This window comes from Lepidochelys olivacea, assembly GCF_965140295.1.
Source record: "Lepidochelys olivacea isolate rLepOli2 genome assembly, chromosome: 3".
NCBI classification, from domain to species: domain Eukaryota; kingdom Metazoa; phylum Chordata; order Testudines; family Cheloniidae; genus Lepidochelys; species Lepidochelys olivacea.
In genome coordinates this window covers 43,620,846-43,635,328 of record NC_140413.1, presented here as the reverse complement: position 1 = coordinate 43,635,328, position 14,483 = coordinate 43,620,846, and the positions used below count along the sequence as shown (strand labels likewise).

Genomic DNA, 14,483 nt, shown 5'->3' with positions numbered 1-14,483 from the left:
CTGTAGGTCATTTGTTTTGGCTTGCAAGTCTCTATAGCAGGGGTTCCCAAACTTGGTTCGCGGCTTGTTCAGGGTAAGCCCCTGGTGGCTGCGAGACATTTTGTTTACCTGAGTGTCCTCAGGTACGACTGCTTGCAGCTCACAGTGGCCGTGGTTCGCCGTTCCCAGCCAATGGGAGCTGCCATAAGTGGCGTGGGCTGGGGAGAGTTGAAGACTTGGCACTCTTATGGTCTCTTGTTCTAAAGTGTAGTCTGCTGAACTAGCTTGGCAGGTGAAGTCTTGACGCATCATCAGATGGAAGGAGCATGTGGGCATGGGCAATTGAAAACCAGATATTGGAAAAAACACGTTCGTGGAGGGAAAATTCAGTTTAAAACATGGCTTTCAGTAAAATCATCATGCTGTAATATTTTTATTTGTTTATTTCATCGCAAAGTGATTCATACTGGATCACTTTAAGAGCTGTGGGAAACTCAGCAATTATGCTTTATAGAGATTTATGCATTCAAGAACCTTCAGCCTACATGCCCCTTCCCCCAGGACTCAGCTCACTTCTGAATCCTCTAACCCTCCTCCAGGTGGGAGAGTAGAGAGTACCAAGGGAGATTTCTGTTAGTGAACACTTCAGGCCTCCTTATCTCCTTTTAGAGACAAGCTCACCAGAGACAGCTAAAATCCTAGGTGTCATTCACTACTGGGACCTGTTCCCTTTAGTTTTTATCTACACTGGAATCTGGTTGCAAATTGTGACAAATTACACATTCCTAGATGTTCTTTGAATACACACTTCTAAATCCTAGTCTTATAAAATCATAGAAATGCAGGGCTGGAAGGGACTTTGAGAAGTCATCCAGTCCACCCCTCCTCCCCATGCTAAGGCAGAACCAAGTATACATAGACCACCCCTCACAGATGTTTGTCTAACCTGTTCTTAAAAACCTTCAGTGATGGAGATTCCACAACCTTCCTTGGAAGCCTATTCCAGTACTTAATTATCCTTATAGTCAGAATTTTTTTCCTAATATCTAAACTAAATCTCCCTTGCTGCAGATTAAGCTAATTACTTCTCCTAACTTCAGTGGAGGTAGAATACAATTGATTAACACCGTCTTTATAACATTTGTTAGAATAACTAAAGACAGTTATCAGATTTCCCCGCAGTCTTCTTTTCTCAAGACATAACATACCCTGATTTTTTTTAATCTTTATCCACAGGCCTGGTTTTTTAAACCCTATATCATTTGTGTTCCTCTCCTCTGGACTCTCTTCTGTTTATCCATATATTTCCTAAAGTGTGGTGCCCAGAACTGGACACAGCACTTCAGCTGTAGCCTCACTGGTGCTGAGTAAAGTGGGACAATTACCTCCTGCGTCTTACTTATGATACTCCTGTTAATAGACCTCAAAAGGTATTAGCCTTTTCTGCATCTGCATCAATAGTTGGCTCATATTCAATTTGTGATCCACTGTGACCCACAGATCCTTTCCTCCAGTGCCTAGCCACTTATTACTCATTTTGTAGTTGTGCATTTAATTTTTCCTTCCTAAGTGTAGTACTTTGCACTTGTCTTTATTGAATTGCATCTTGTTGATTTCACACCAGTTCTTCAATTTGTCAAGATTGTTTTGAATTCTAATACTATACTTCAAAGCACTTGCAACCTGTCCCAGCTTAGTATCATCCATAAATTTTCTAAACATACTCCTCCATTTCTCCATTTCATTCATGAAAATATTGAATATTACTGGACCCAGGACTGACCCCGTGGAACTCCACTAGATACATCTTCTCAGTTGGACAGAGAACCATTGATAAGTACTCTTTGAATATGGTCTTTCAACAAGTTTTGCATCCACTTTATAATGATTTCATCTAGACAACTTTTCCCTATTTTGCTTATGGGGATGTCATGGCTGTGTCAAAAGCCTTGGTAAAATCAAGATGTTTCACATATACAGCTTCCTCCCTATCCACTAGGCCAGTAACCAATCAGAGAAGAAAATTAGCTTCCTTTCTCCAGTCCCATAGGACCTCACCCATACTCAGTGGGTTCACAAAGATAATTGCTAATGATTCTGAGATTGCTTCAGATTGTTCCTTAAGCATCTCAGGGTGAATTTCATCAGGCCTTGATAACTTGAATACATCTAACTTATCTCAATATTCTTTAACTGGTTGGTTTCCCTCTATTGGCTTGTGTACCTTTTTGGTGAAGACTGAAGGAAGAAAGGCATTAAACACCTGTGTCTTCTTGGTGTCCTGAGTTATTGCTCTACTTCCTGCTAAGTAGAGAACCTACACTTTCCTGCATCTTTCTTTTGCTGCTAATGCATTTATAAAGTACTTTTTATTGACCTTTATGTCCCTTGCTAGGTATAAGTCATTTTGCGCCTTAGACTTTCTGATTTTGTCCCTATATGCTTGTGCTGTTCTTTTGTACTCATCCGTAGGAATTAGTCCATGTTTCCACTTTTTGGTAAGATTCTTTTTTTACTTTCAGGACAGCCATATTGGCCTCTTGCTATTCTTCCTATCTTTACTTTATTTTGGGATAGTTTGCTTTGTAACATTGATTGTCTCTCTGACAAACTGCCAGCTCTCCTGAACTCCTTTTTCCCTTGGGGATGGAAAAATAGTCTTCTCTACCCCCACTGCAACTCCAAAGTGCTACAGAGGTAAGGTCCCTGGAATGGATGTTTTAGAAATAGATATGTATAGTTTATATTTTGTATTTTTGAAATTTAGTTAGTTTATTATTGTATGTGTTAATGATGATATAAATTATATAATAAGAAAAAGGGAGATACTCTTTAAGAGTAGGTTAGGGGCACAGGGAAACAGCTACTTCAGGTGTAGAGCATTGAGAGCTTATGCTGCTGTTACAAGAGGATGCTGGCCTGTAGCTGGTCAATGAGGATCTCTCTGTCTGCAAGAAGCTCCTAAAGAAAAAAACTTTAAATTTTTTGAATAAACAATGTCCTCTTTGAAAAGCTGAGTCTTGGGATTGATGTTTAGCACAAAGAAGATGAAAAAAATTCATAAGATATCAGCCAGTTTGGCCCAATAGGAAAAGTTCCTTTTTGATCCTGAAAAAACTGGTAATTGTTCTGACCCACAGTATCCTGGAAACTTAGTTAACTATCTGTAACTCTGGGGTGAGCTGGTGTGTCAGAAACAGGCAAACCAAGGACTGTTGTGCTCAGTGGGAGGGTGAAAATAGTATCCAGCCGGGCCACCCTTCTCCTCAGAACCCTTCTGGACCAGAACTGTGCACAAGGGGACCCTCTCTTGCCCCACCCAACCACACTCTCTCTGAGGTTAATAGGACTCCTATGCTGTCCCTTCACCCTCTGACTGTGTGGGCTTGGGAGAAAACAGCAAATAGGAGACAGCCAGAGATATCAGCTTGTAGGGATAGAAGGAGCCCTTGGTCCTCAGAGGTAATTTCTCTATATTTGACTGGACTTTCTCTGTCCTGTGCTGATTGGTTGTTTGCTCCAATCTTCCCCCTTCCCTCCCTCAGAGTCTCTTCACCTCAGTATCTCTCCACATTTGCCTCTCCTACACTCTCTCCTCCCCGCCCTGTCCGACTGTGCCACCTTCATTTCAGTGCCCCCTCTCCCTTCTCTTTTCTTTTCAGCTTCTTCTCTTTTCTTTTTATTTAGCTGACCCCCTCATCTTCCATCCTAAAGTATACCATCGGGGGTGAAGGGGGGAGACAGAAGAAAAAATTGTGGAACTAATATGACATTTGCCACCATTACATTGTTCACTCTGTTGTGTTGCACCCCTTCACCCACGTTTTGTCTCCCTGGTCTATTTAGATGTTAAGCTTTTTGAGGCAGGGACTGTCTTTTTTGTGCTGTTTATGAAGTGTCTACTGCAATAGCAATCCGGTCCATGATTGGGGGTTCTAGGCACTACAATAATACAAGTTAATCAAATAATAATAAAATAATTAATAGTAATTAATAATTAATAATCGATGAAGCTGAAAACAGAAATCTTTGGAAATCTGGTTGATATGTTGTCAGGGCTGTATGGAGGAGCTCAATCAGATGTTGATTTGTAAGGACTACGCAATGTTTCGATTTTACAAACTTCATCATGGAGTACAGTGATTCACAGCAGTATGTTTTACCAAAAATTGAAATGAATCACACACTAGTCTTTTTGAGTTGAGGATACTTCATTCCTGGCACTTGCTTCCAGAACTCGATGGTAGACTGTGTTTTATGCATCATCATCAAGACCAGAGCCTGGTCTTCCTGGAGTTTCAATAGTTCCATTTCTACAGTAGATGTTTCTTTAACCACAGTTTTGGGAATCATACAGCCATGAATTCAACCATCACATCAACCATGAATGGGATTACAAGAAAGGCAAAGTAGGATCTCAGGTTCTGCAAGTCTTCAAACCTAGTCTGAAAGTAATCAAGCAGTCCTGGTAATTCACCTCTGCATTCCTCGAGTTTGTGATCTTCTACTTTGATTTCAGGGATGTGTTTATCCTACTCTTGAGATGGGGAAAGTAGTTGAAGTATCTTGATACTATGTCTCTTTGCAGTAGCTTTAACTTGTTCTGGAAGCTAAAGACTTTCTGAGTAAGGTCTGAAATAATCTTATCCTTCCCTTGGAGTGCCAAGTTGAGAGTTTGCAGATGCTGCATAATATCAGTGAAAAACTTCAGATCCTGCATCCATTGCTCATCTTTTCTTCCTGGAAAGCATAGATAGGCTCCAACAGTTCCACAAATCTATTTAAGATATTGCTGGTTGATAACCACCCCACAGTACAGTAGAAAGAGACATTGTTATATTTGTCTTCAAGATCCAGCTCTTCAATGCAATTTTTGAACTGTCAATGAGTCTTCCCATTCGAGCAGATGAAATTGACAATTTTCAGGACTGTTTTCATAAGATTTTCATACTTGAAGTGTCTACCTGTGAGATGTTCATGATGGATGATGCAATGAACAGGGAGAAACTCTGGAAATTTGGAATCACTTTTCAAAAGTCCGATAAGGCCTATTTCGCCCCCCCCCCCCACTGCAGGTGATCCATCTGTCACAACAAGTTTGTCCAGCAGTACATTGGCATTTGTCAATGCTTTGTCAAGTGTGTTCTTTATGTCAACATTGTGGGTTGTTTCTTTTAGTGTCACTAAGTCCAACATTTCTTCTTTGATAATTACATCCCCAGGAACATAGTGAATAAATATCGCTACTTCTTGTTCATCTTGAATATCTGTGGATTGGTTGACAGCTAGGCTGAATGCTAGAGAATTCTTTAGATCGTTTTGCATCTTGCTTGCAACATCAGCACTGATCTGGGAGATCCGCCTCTCCATAGTGTGACACGGAATTGGAATTTGCTGTAGTAGTTATTGAAGTTTTTTGTTACTTGGATCTAAAATTGCAACCACTTCTGCAATATTCTTCTTAACAAATTCTCCATCACAATATGGATGTTTTGCATGAGCGATATTCCATGCCATAACAAAACTAGGTTCAGTCGTTGTGTCAGCTTCCTTACTGAATGCCAAAAGTAGTGTCTGTTAACTGTTGAAGTGTTATTTTAATGTGGTTAGCTTGTTTTTAGTTACTTCTGATCCAGGAGGGTATTTACAGGAAAAGTTCACAGAATCATAGAATCACAGAATTTCAGGGTTGGAAGGGACCTCAGGAGGTCATCTAGTCCAACCCCTTGCTCAAAGCAGGACCGATCCCCAATTAAATCATCCCAGCCAGGGCTTTGTCAAGCCTGACCTTAAAAACTTCTAAGGAACGAGATTCCACCACCACCCTAGGTAACACATTCCAGTGTTTCACCACCCTCCTAGTGAAAAAGTTTTTCCTAATATCCAACCTAAACCTCCCGCACTGCAACTTGAGACCATTACTCCTTGTTCTGTCATCTGCTACCACTGAGAACAGTCTAGATCCATCCTCTTTGGAACCCCCTTTCAGGTAGTTGAAAGGAGCTATCAGATCCCCCCTCATTCTTCTCTTCCGTAGACTAAACATCCCCAGTTCCCAGTTATTGTGATTCACTTCATAGTGACGTTTCAAGTTGCTCTCTTTGCAGTGAGAGAGTGTTGCATTGCAGATAAGGCACAGGAGTTTGCCTCCTTTACTAGTGAATGCAAAATCTTCCTCCCTTTCTGTCATACTTGTGTTTCTTATAGTTTGAAGATGTCATTGTCATCAACGAAATTAGCGTAGGGTTAAACTTAAATCGAAAACTATTCAACTGTGACTTCTGAACACTAAACACAGCCTGTAGTGTGCAGATGCATGCAAAGAGATCACAGCATACGAGGTCTGCACAGCACTACAGTGACACAATTTCCTGTTATAATGCGTATGTGCCACTGAAGCCAGAGCCTAGGTGCCACCTGCAGGGCTGATGCCCCAGCACCAGCTCACCTCCTCCTGTGGGGCTGAACCCCCAGCCACAGAGCCCCTCTGCCTGCAGGGCTGAAACCCTGAGCACTGGCTTGCTACCTCCTCTGGGGCTGAAGTCCCAAGCAGCAGCTCTCAGCCTCCTGCAGGGCTGAAACCCAGCCTCACCAGCCCCCCATGGGTTTGAAACCAAAACCACCAGCTCATCCTCATGTGGCTGAAGCCTCAGCTTTGACTCCCCCGCCCCAAGTGGGGATGAAGTCCTGAGCCTTGGCGCCCTACTAGGGGTGAAGCTCTGAGCCTTGGTGCCCTGCTATGGGGCTGAACCTGCAAGTACCAACTCACCACGCTGCAGGGTGAAGCTCTAAGCCTCAGCTCTGCTCCATGGGGCTGGAGCCACGAGCACCAGCTCTCCCCCCACTCTCCTGAGGGATGAAACCCTGAGCTCAGCAAGCCGTAGTTGACCCCTTAAAGAGCTGCATGTGGCTCACAAGCCGCGGTTTGGCTACGCCTGATCTATATAACATGTCATATTTTGGTAATGCCATGGCTGGGATTTATTTCAGACCCAACCTTGGAACTGCATTGACTAGGCAGGTGAAAAATTAATGTAGAGTATGCTGCTCTCTTGAGATGCTACCCTCACCTTGACAAGCTCTTTTTTATAAATGGAAAGCTGTTTTTCAATAAACAGCTGCTGTGATTATGGAATGAAAAGCTTTCACTTGTCTGTCAAAACAGTTGGCAGATTGCAGAACTCCTTTTCTGGAAGAGAATTTCACAGGTTGGCATTCTCAGACACATGTACAAAAGTGCTTTGTCCTGAAGGTTTTATGTGATGTAGATTGTCCAAGCCATGCTGAGCCTTAGGACCTGTATCAGTACAGTGAACCTGCAGCATCCCAAACCATACAAACTGTTAAAAGCCATAGATATTTGTTCGACAGGCTAACATATTCTGAAGACAGGACTGCATGAAAAGCCAAAAGAAACAAACTGGAGCCTAAAGGAGCTGCTTAGAAGTAGGTGAGCTCATTAAATTATGATCATCATTGTCAGTGCTCTGCAACTGTTTATCATTGATCCTGTAGTGATGTATCCATGTCCAACTGGGTGGGGAGAAATACTAAGAGCTATTTTTATTTAAAAACAAAAAACAAACTTGATTGCAAGGGAAAGAGCTGTCCAATCTCAGCTCATTGTTCACTCTATTATGCTGATGGAACTGCTCTTCAAGAAGAGATGGGTTGAAGTACTTATTTGATTCCCATCACAATGATAATTTTAGAGGAGGAGAATTAATCTTATTTCAATGAATTTACTATTCTCGTAAAATAGCTGTCAACCAGGATAGCTATGGTCTTTTGGAACTGTTGCCTTGTTATGAGCCTGATTAACACCAATTCACATCAATTAAAGTCCCTCCACTGACTACAGTGGGCACTGGATTGAGCCTTAAAAGTCTGTCCTACCTTAGGAATCAATGCCGGAAAGCACTTCAAACTTTAAGCACACATGTAAGTCCCAAAATAGATTTAAGCAGATGCTTAAAGTTTAGCACATGCTTAAGTGCTTTATTGACTCAGGATCTTCCTGAATACTAGTGAATCAAGGAATAACCTACTTTGCATCACGGAAGGTGGACTCTGCCCTTGGAAGAAGCCTTTATTGTATTTACTAATATCACTTATTATTACAGTGGTGCACTTCCAAGTTCCTTCTGGTTCTAGAGATATTATAGGTTCTAGCAGTATCCCCTTTTAAATAAAGGGAATATCTCTGAAATCGTTAGTATCTTTAAAACAAGAACAAACTCCTTAAGTGTGCTCCCTATTGCATGGGAAACTGAAGAGAAAAATCTGTTTTTTTTTAGATCCAGAATTCAACCCTGGAAATGATGACCCTTCTAAGGGTGGTCTTATGAATGTAAGAGGAATGAATACTCTCTCAGAGGCATAGGTGGAACTTCTGGGATGATTGCATTAGCGTCTCCTTTAGATGATATCCAGTAAATATTCATTTGAGTTTAATAATGGAGGGATCACATTTAGTTCCATGTTGACAAAGTATAGCAATAAATTATAAACTTTTCTCCTGGTTTGGCATCAGCATCACAGATGGCTTCATTGTTCAAATAGCCACAATAATAATTTGGCTGTCAAGATTATAGCGACACTGAAGAGAATGGAAATGCCTTATGGTGCTCCATATGCTGTCTTGAGCTTGGGGTTAAGGCAGACAACCACCAAAGTGGATAGAATGTTTGATTACATAAAGAACATTATGAAGAAATGTGTATTTTTTTTGCCAAATTATTATTACTATTGAAAAGAGAAGTATTGAAAACAGACTATTAAGTGACTTCATGGATATAGAACACAAAATAAATACTATCAGATGAATTTTTAATACTGAAAAGTAATTTTGTTAATTTGTTTTGTTACTAGGATTTAAAATTATATTCCTATATGAACATCAGAAGCTATGCTGGGTACTTCAGTCTGAAATTACAATACTGTATTTAAATTGATTTAACATATGTTTTAGACTGTATATATTCTGAATGCAAAGCTGAAATATCAGCTTCTTTGAAGATTAAAATAGTGAAGGTACACAATAGAAGATTTATCTGGTAGTCTAGAAATAATTGCAGTTGGTCACATAAGTAACATGGTATTTGCTTCTCTTCTCTTATTGGATACGCACAGCTTATCAGCAAGAAGAGGGCTTGATGAAATCCTTTGGATTGTAAATCTCTTTGGGAAAGATTTTAGTTTTGGGGGAAAGGAAGATAAGGTAAACTTGAGAATTTTAGAAAAATACTGTTTTTCTTTCTTTTTTCTGGCTCACACAGGGCTTACTAAATGAATTGGTCCTAGAGAAAAATAAGCAACAATAAGATTTATTGTGCAGTGTTTAAATGCAGTAATCTCATAAAATATACCACTTTTGTATATATACTTGAGCATTTGTAACTCATGTGCCCAATAGTGAGATATCTCTTTAAGAGATCGAGTTGTGAGGTGAGCAGGAATAAGTTGGTCTGGATCATTCTTGCTAGGCAGATGCACAATTAGCACTCCATACTCAGAAGTTTCTGGGATTAGGGTGTGGTAGTTTGGGGTATGCGCAATGGGTTCCCTGTTGCTGGACTTAGACTCCATGAGGGCAAGTATTCATGTGAACTGTGTGGGCTGGGAGAAGGTGAGTTCCAAGAGCAGAAAGTGAGTTGTTTTTCCTAACTGTGATTTTGCTGCAGTTTTAAAAAAAAATCTATATACTTAACTGAGTGGTTGGTTAGCAGGTTAGCTAACCAAGTGATTTCAGCAGAGAACAAGGAAGAGTTTGCATGGATTCCAGTTAAACAATTCTACAAGTAAGTAGAGGGAAGATGTTGCTTTTGACTCAGCAGACTGTATAGATTAGGTGATCAAGACTCTAACTGAGATTCAGGTGAAGTCAACCTAAGCTTTTGGGAACCCTGAATTTCTTCTCACTCTGTTTTGTTGGGGACTGACCTGTTTAAATTAGATTTGTTTTCTTTATTTATGTTTATATATAACTGTGAAGATAACATCATGACATTCATTACTTTTCTTCTTTTGGATTGAATGTAGGGAGGTTGACCCTATGCACTCCTTATTGAAAATCTTTAGAGACTGACTTCTGGGTCTCCAGGTGCTTTTCTATGGGAGTTGGGGTTTTTTAGGCACTGTAAAAGGGCAAATGAAGTAAACTCTAGCCCACCCAAAGGTTACACATGCAAGTTGAATTTTTTTCTGCAGTCATCCATGTGAGCAAAATGCAAGCACTTAAACATTCATGGAAAGTAAACTTAGGGCACAAACAGACCTCTAGTTTATTTATTTTTAAATTTGAGCATATATGTATAGAAAATATCTTTCCCCCACCCCATGTCTTACTGTCACTCTCCAGTCATAGTTGCCTATGTACTTAATCAGAATTCCAGTGTTTGGTTTCTTTGGAAATACTTTGAGTACACCTCATGTGAATGATGTCATAGATGATTAAGTCAGCCTCAGTCTCATCATTCTCCTGAGAGAAGTTGCAGGTCCCAGTCATCAAGAAGCTTAGATAAGTGCATCTGTTCACATGCTCCAGGGTTATGCTTTCAACTTTGTTACTCATTAGGGTGTGAAATGGAACATGCCTGTCATCAGTATTAGAATACACAACTTTCACATTTCAAAATGTTAGTTCTGTGTGAATGGCTTGCTTTCATAAGTATTCAAATAGTTTAAACTCAGTGTGACTATATCTGCTTAAAGAAAAGTAAGTTTATAAATCTTGGCAGGATTGGAACTAGTTCTGGATTCTTCTGAGGGATCTACAGTATCTATAGTCAGTAGTGTGTACTGGTGGCTGGTTCTCAACTCTAATTAAAAATGCCCAGGTTTGCCAGTCGTTTTGACATTTTTATTCTATATGTTATTTATTTGATTTCTGCAAAGCTTCAATTTTAATGGACTTTCATTCTGTTAGGTACATTCATATTTTCAAATGAGTGTCTGTCTTTCTCTCCAGCACTTACACGTGTACACAGCTGAGACATCAGAGTTAAGACTACAATTTTGCCATAGATATTTTTAGTAAAAGTCAGGCACACGTCACGGCTTCCATGATATTTAGTTTATTGCCCGTGACCTGTCCCTGACTTTTACTAAAAATATTCCTGACAAAATGGGGAAGGAGGAGGGTCCACCTCCCCCCCACACCTCTGCAGTCACTGGGAGCTTCAGGGACCCCATCGCCCAGTGGCTGAGAGGGATCTCCCTTTCACTCTGTGGGGCTGGACTGGGCGGTGGAGCTGGGAGCTGCGGGGGGAGAGGAGGGCATGCCAGCACTGAGCAGCTCCAGGGTCCCTCTACCACTGGTGGCTGGGAGCTGCAGAGGTGGGGTTGCTGCTCACAGATGCTGAAGGGAGGACCCCTGGGCTCAGCTGTGGAAGGGTCTAGGGCTGCCCATGGAGGCTGGGCTGCTGCAGGGTCCTCCGCTGCTGACAGCAGCTGGTCAGCTGTGGGGCCCCAATGTCACAGAGGTTGCTGGAAGTCACGGATTCCCTGACTTCCATGACATAATCCTAGACTTAATCATCGTAAACAAAAAAGTTTATTTTTAGTTGCTGCGATTTTTTTGGAAGGCAGTCGCTGTGTATATAAAGTAATGTGAGGGTATGTCTACGCTGCAATCAGAGGTGTGACTGCAGCCCATGCAGACATAGCCAAGATAACTGTGATGTAGTTAGCTAGAATAATCATAACACTGAAGGTGCAGCAGCACAGACTGTACCCAAGCCTGCCAGAAATAGTTGGTAAGTAATGGAGCAGGTACCCTCTGTTGCTGTGGTTTCCTTGTTATTATTCAAGCTAAGTAGATCAAAACTAGCTCAGGTATGTCTACATCTGTTGCAGCCATGCCTGACTGCAGACTAGACAAACCTTGACTCTCTCAGAAGAGTCTCAGAATGCTTTTGATACTGAAAATCTACAAGTGTAGTCCTTGGTATCTGCTTTTCCCTTTTTCTCAGTCTGTCAGACTGGGAAAAAAATCCTACTTTTTTACTACTTTTTTCAGGAACATTATTTTTATGCAGAATGCCAGCAAAGTAGGAAGAGGAGAGACAGTTTCCAACAAGCGATATACATTTTTAATTGATCAAGAGTGAGACTAGGTGAAGATTCAATACTTTGTTCTTCTAGACTCCTGCCCACAACTGGCAGCAGGATTTATAATACAGTACTCAGGCTTAGTGCATACCCTTAATGGCTCCGGAAGCAGCTTTTATGGTTTATCATGTCAGACATCCACTTTCTAAAAACTACATAAGTATGGATTTGCATGATGGGCCATAGCTGCTTTTTTCTAAAGACATCATGTTTTGTCAGGTAAATAATACATGTACCAAAATATGTACTTACATGATAGAAATTCCAGCAGCTTTGGAGGAGCCATTGTACTCTTCTAGGGTAATAATATTTTTTTAAAAAAATACAACCCTAAATACATGTGTACTTGATTTTTAAAATGCTGTTTCCATGATGGACTGTAGTGACTCAAGTAACCATTCAATGTTATATCAACTAGTATATATATTCACATAATATTTTAATTTTATGAAATCTTAATTTTATAGATTTAGATGTAAAAAGGGGGGAAGTAATCTTTTTATTTGCCCACTGTAGTGGTCCCAGGTCTTTTACAATTATTATAGTATTAGCTGAACTGAAATAAAATGAAGAAAGCAAAATCTAAGTGGGTTTATCCAGGTTACTCAAGGAATTCATTATGTCTTTAAGTAAAAATGAATTATTTGTATGGAGATCCTTCTTTTGAAATATTACAGCTAACAAGGTTTCCCCACATATCTTCCCTTAGTTAGGGATGTTTCAAGTGGCTTTATCCTCACAAGTGTGATTCATCTCTTAGTGCAATCTGTACCTTGTTGGTTACAACAATGAGCCTTACAAACTCTCTGTTCAATTTTTTTTTCTTCGTTTTAAATCTCCCAAATTTTTGGTAGCATCTGTTAAATCCTTATATTGCTTGTGTTTGGATTTGATTTTAAAGTGGTTCTATCTTACATTTAAATGCCAGATTGCTGCATCTTAGAAGTTGAGCTACATTTCATTCCATTTCCCTCCCCCATATTTTTGTATATATTTTTCATCTACTCTACATTTAATTACTCCTCATCACCAGCCACAGTTTATTTGTTGTGGTTGAAAAAAATTCAAATTTACCTCCTAGAATGTTCAAGTATACACAGATTTATTCAAACATTTCTTTAATTGTATACCTTTCCCTTCAGCTGAATGCAAGACCGTCTTTCCCTACTCTGGGAAAGGGAAGCACCAGTTTAAGTGTAGGTTGAGGCACGCAGAACACATATTCAATGATGTACGTGGTATAAATGCATAAATAGATCAGAATCATGCCATGAATGGTATGTGTCAAATTGGTGTCCTTTCAAATATGCCGCAAACTACATCCGTTTGACAGGGTTTTTGGAGAGGTCTAAGGTTGAGGGGCTGAGTGCCTGTTAACTATTACCTTAGTTCTGCTGGGATTTATTGAATTATTAGTGATGTGTGAAGTTATATACAGCCTCGGATAGACATCTTTTTAATTTGAAAATTAAGTAAAGTTTTGAAAAAAATCATATCTGAGCAGTCACAATCGACCATGCTTGTAATTTGGCTGTCCTCTCTGACTCTTCCCTCTGCATGCCATCCAAATCCAGGCCATGACCAAATGATGCCATTTTTTTCTTCCAATTATTTTCAAAAATCTCCCCCTTCCCTTCTCTCCCAGCACCCAAATCACTCATCCATGTCTGAATCATGTACTACATCAACCAATACAGTCCTCTCTTCTTGGGTTCTTTTTTTTTTTTTTAAATCAATCTCATCCCTCTCCTCTGGTGCGTCCAAAATGCATCTGCCATTCACTTTCCTTATCTGCCACTTTGACCTGGTCACCAGTCTCTTTGGGTTGTTTCACAGGCTCTCCAGTGCTTTTCAAACTTCTTCTCCTTGTTTGACATTTTCTGCTTTCTGTAAGCTGATGGGGATCAATCATATAAAATCACTATTACACTCCCCTTTCCTCCATCTCAGAATAACAATTTGTCAAAGAGTTCTATCTCTTCAGGACTTTTCACTCTGAATTACACAGATTTTTGTTTTCACTGCCAAAAATGGTATGTTTTTACTGTGGGATAACTAATGCACATTGCCTATTCCACTGTAAAATCCTACCAGACACTTTTGTTTTACTTGAGGTAAACTAGATGAGGTCAATCATGGACAGGGGGTATAATAACGACAGGGAGCTTGTCTCCACTAGGTCTTTATAACTAGATAAAAAATCTGGATTTTTGTCTTACTGTGTGTTTTATTTTTACAAAAAATAAACAAACCCTCTCCACCAGGTTTTAACAGTGAGGACAAAGTTTCAGTGTAAATCATTCCAAAAAGTCCTGAAGAGAGAGAACTCCAGAGCTGTTGTATTCAAAACATTAAATATAGTTCTTGGTAACAGCTTCTAGTCACCTTCAAAG

At 40.1% G+C, this 14,483-nt stretch overlaps 1 protein-coding gene across 1 annotated transcript in view; it reads left to right on the top strand.

The window, feature by feature from the left end:
* CSMD1 (CUB and Sushi multiple domains 1) overlaps positions 1-14,483 on the top strand; it is a 2,028,540-nt gene that overhangs the window by 846,127 nt on the left and 1,167,930 nt on the right. The gene's annotated exons all lie outside the window — the stretch shown is intronic.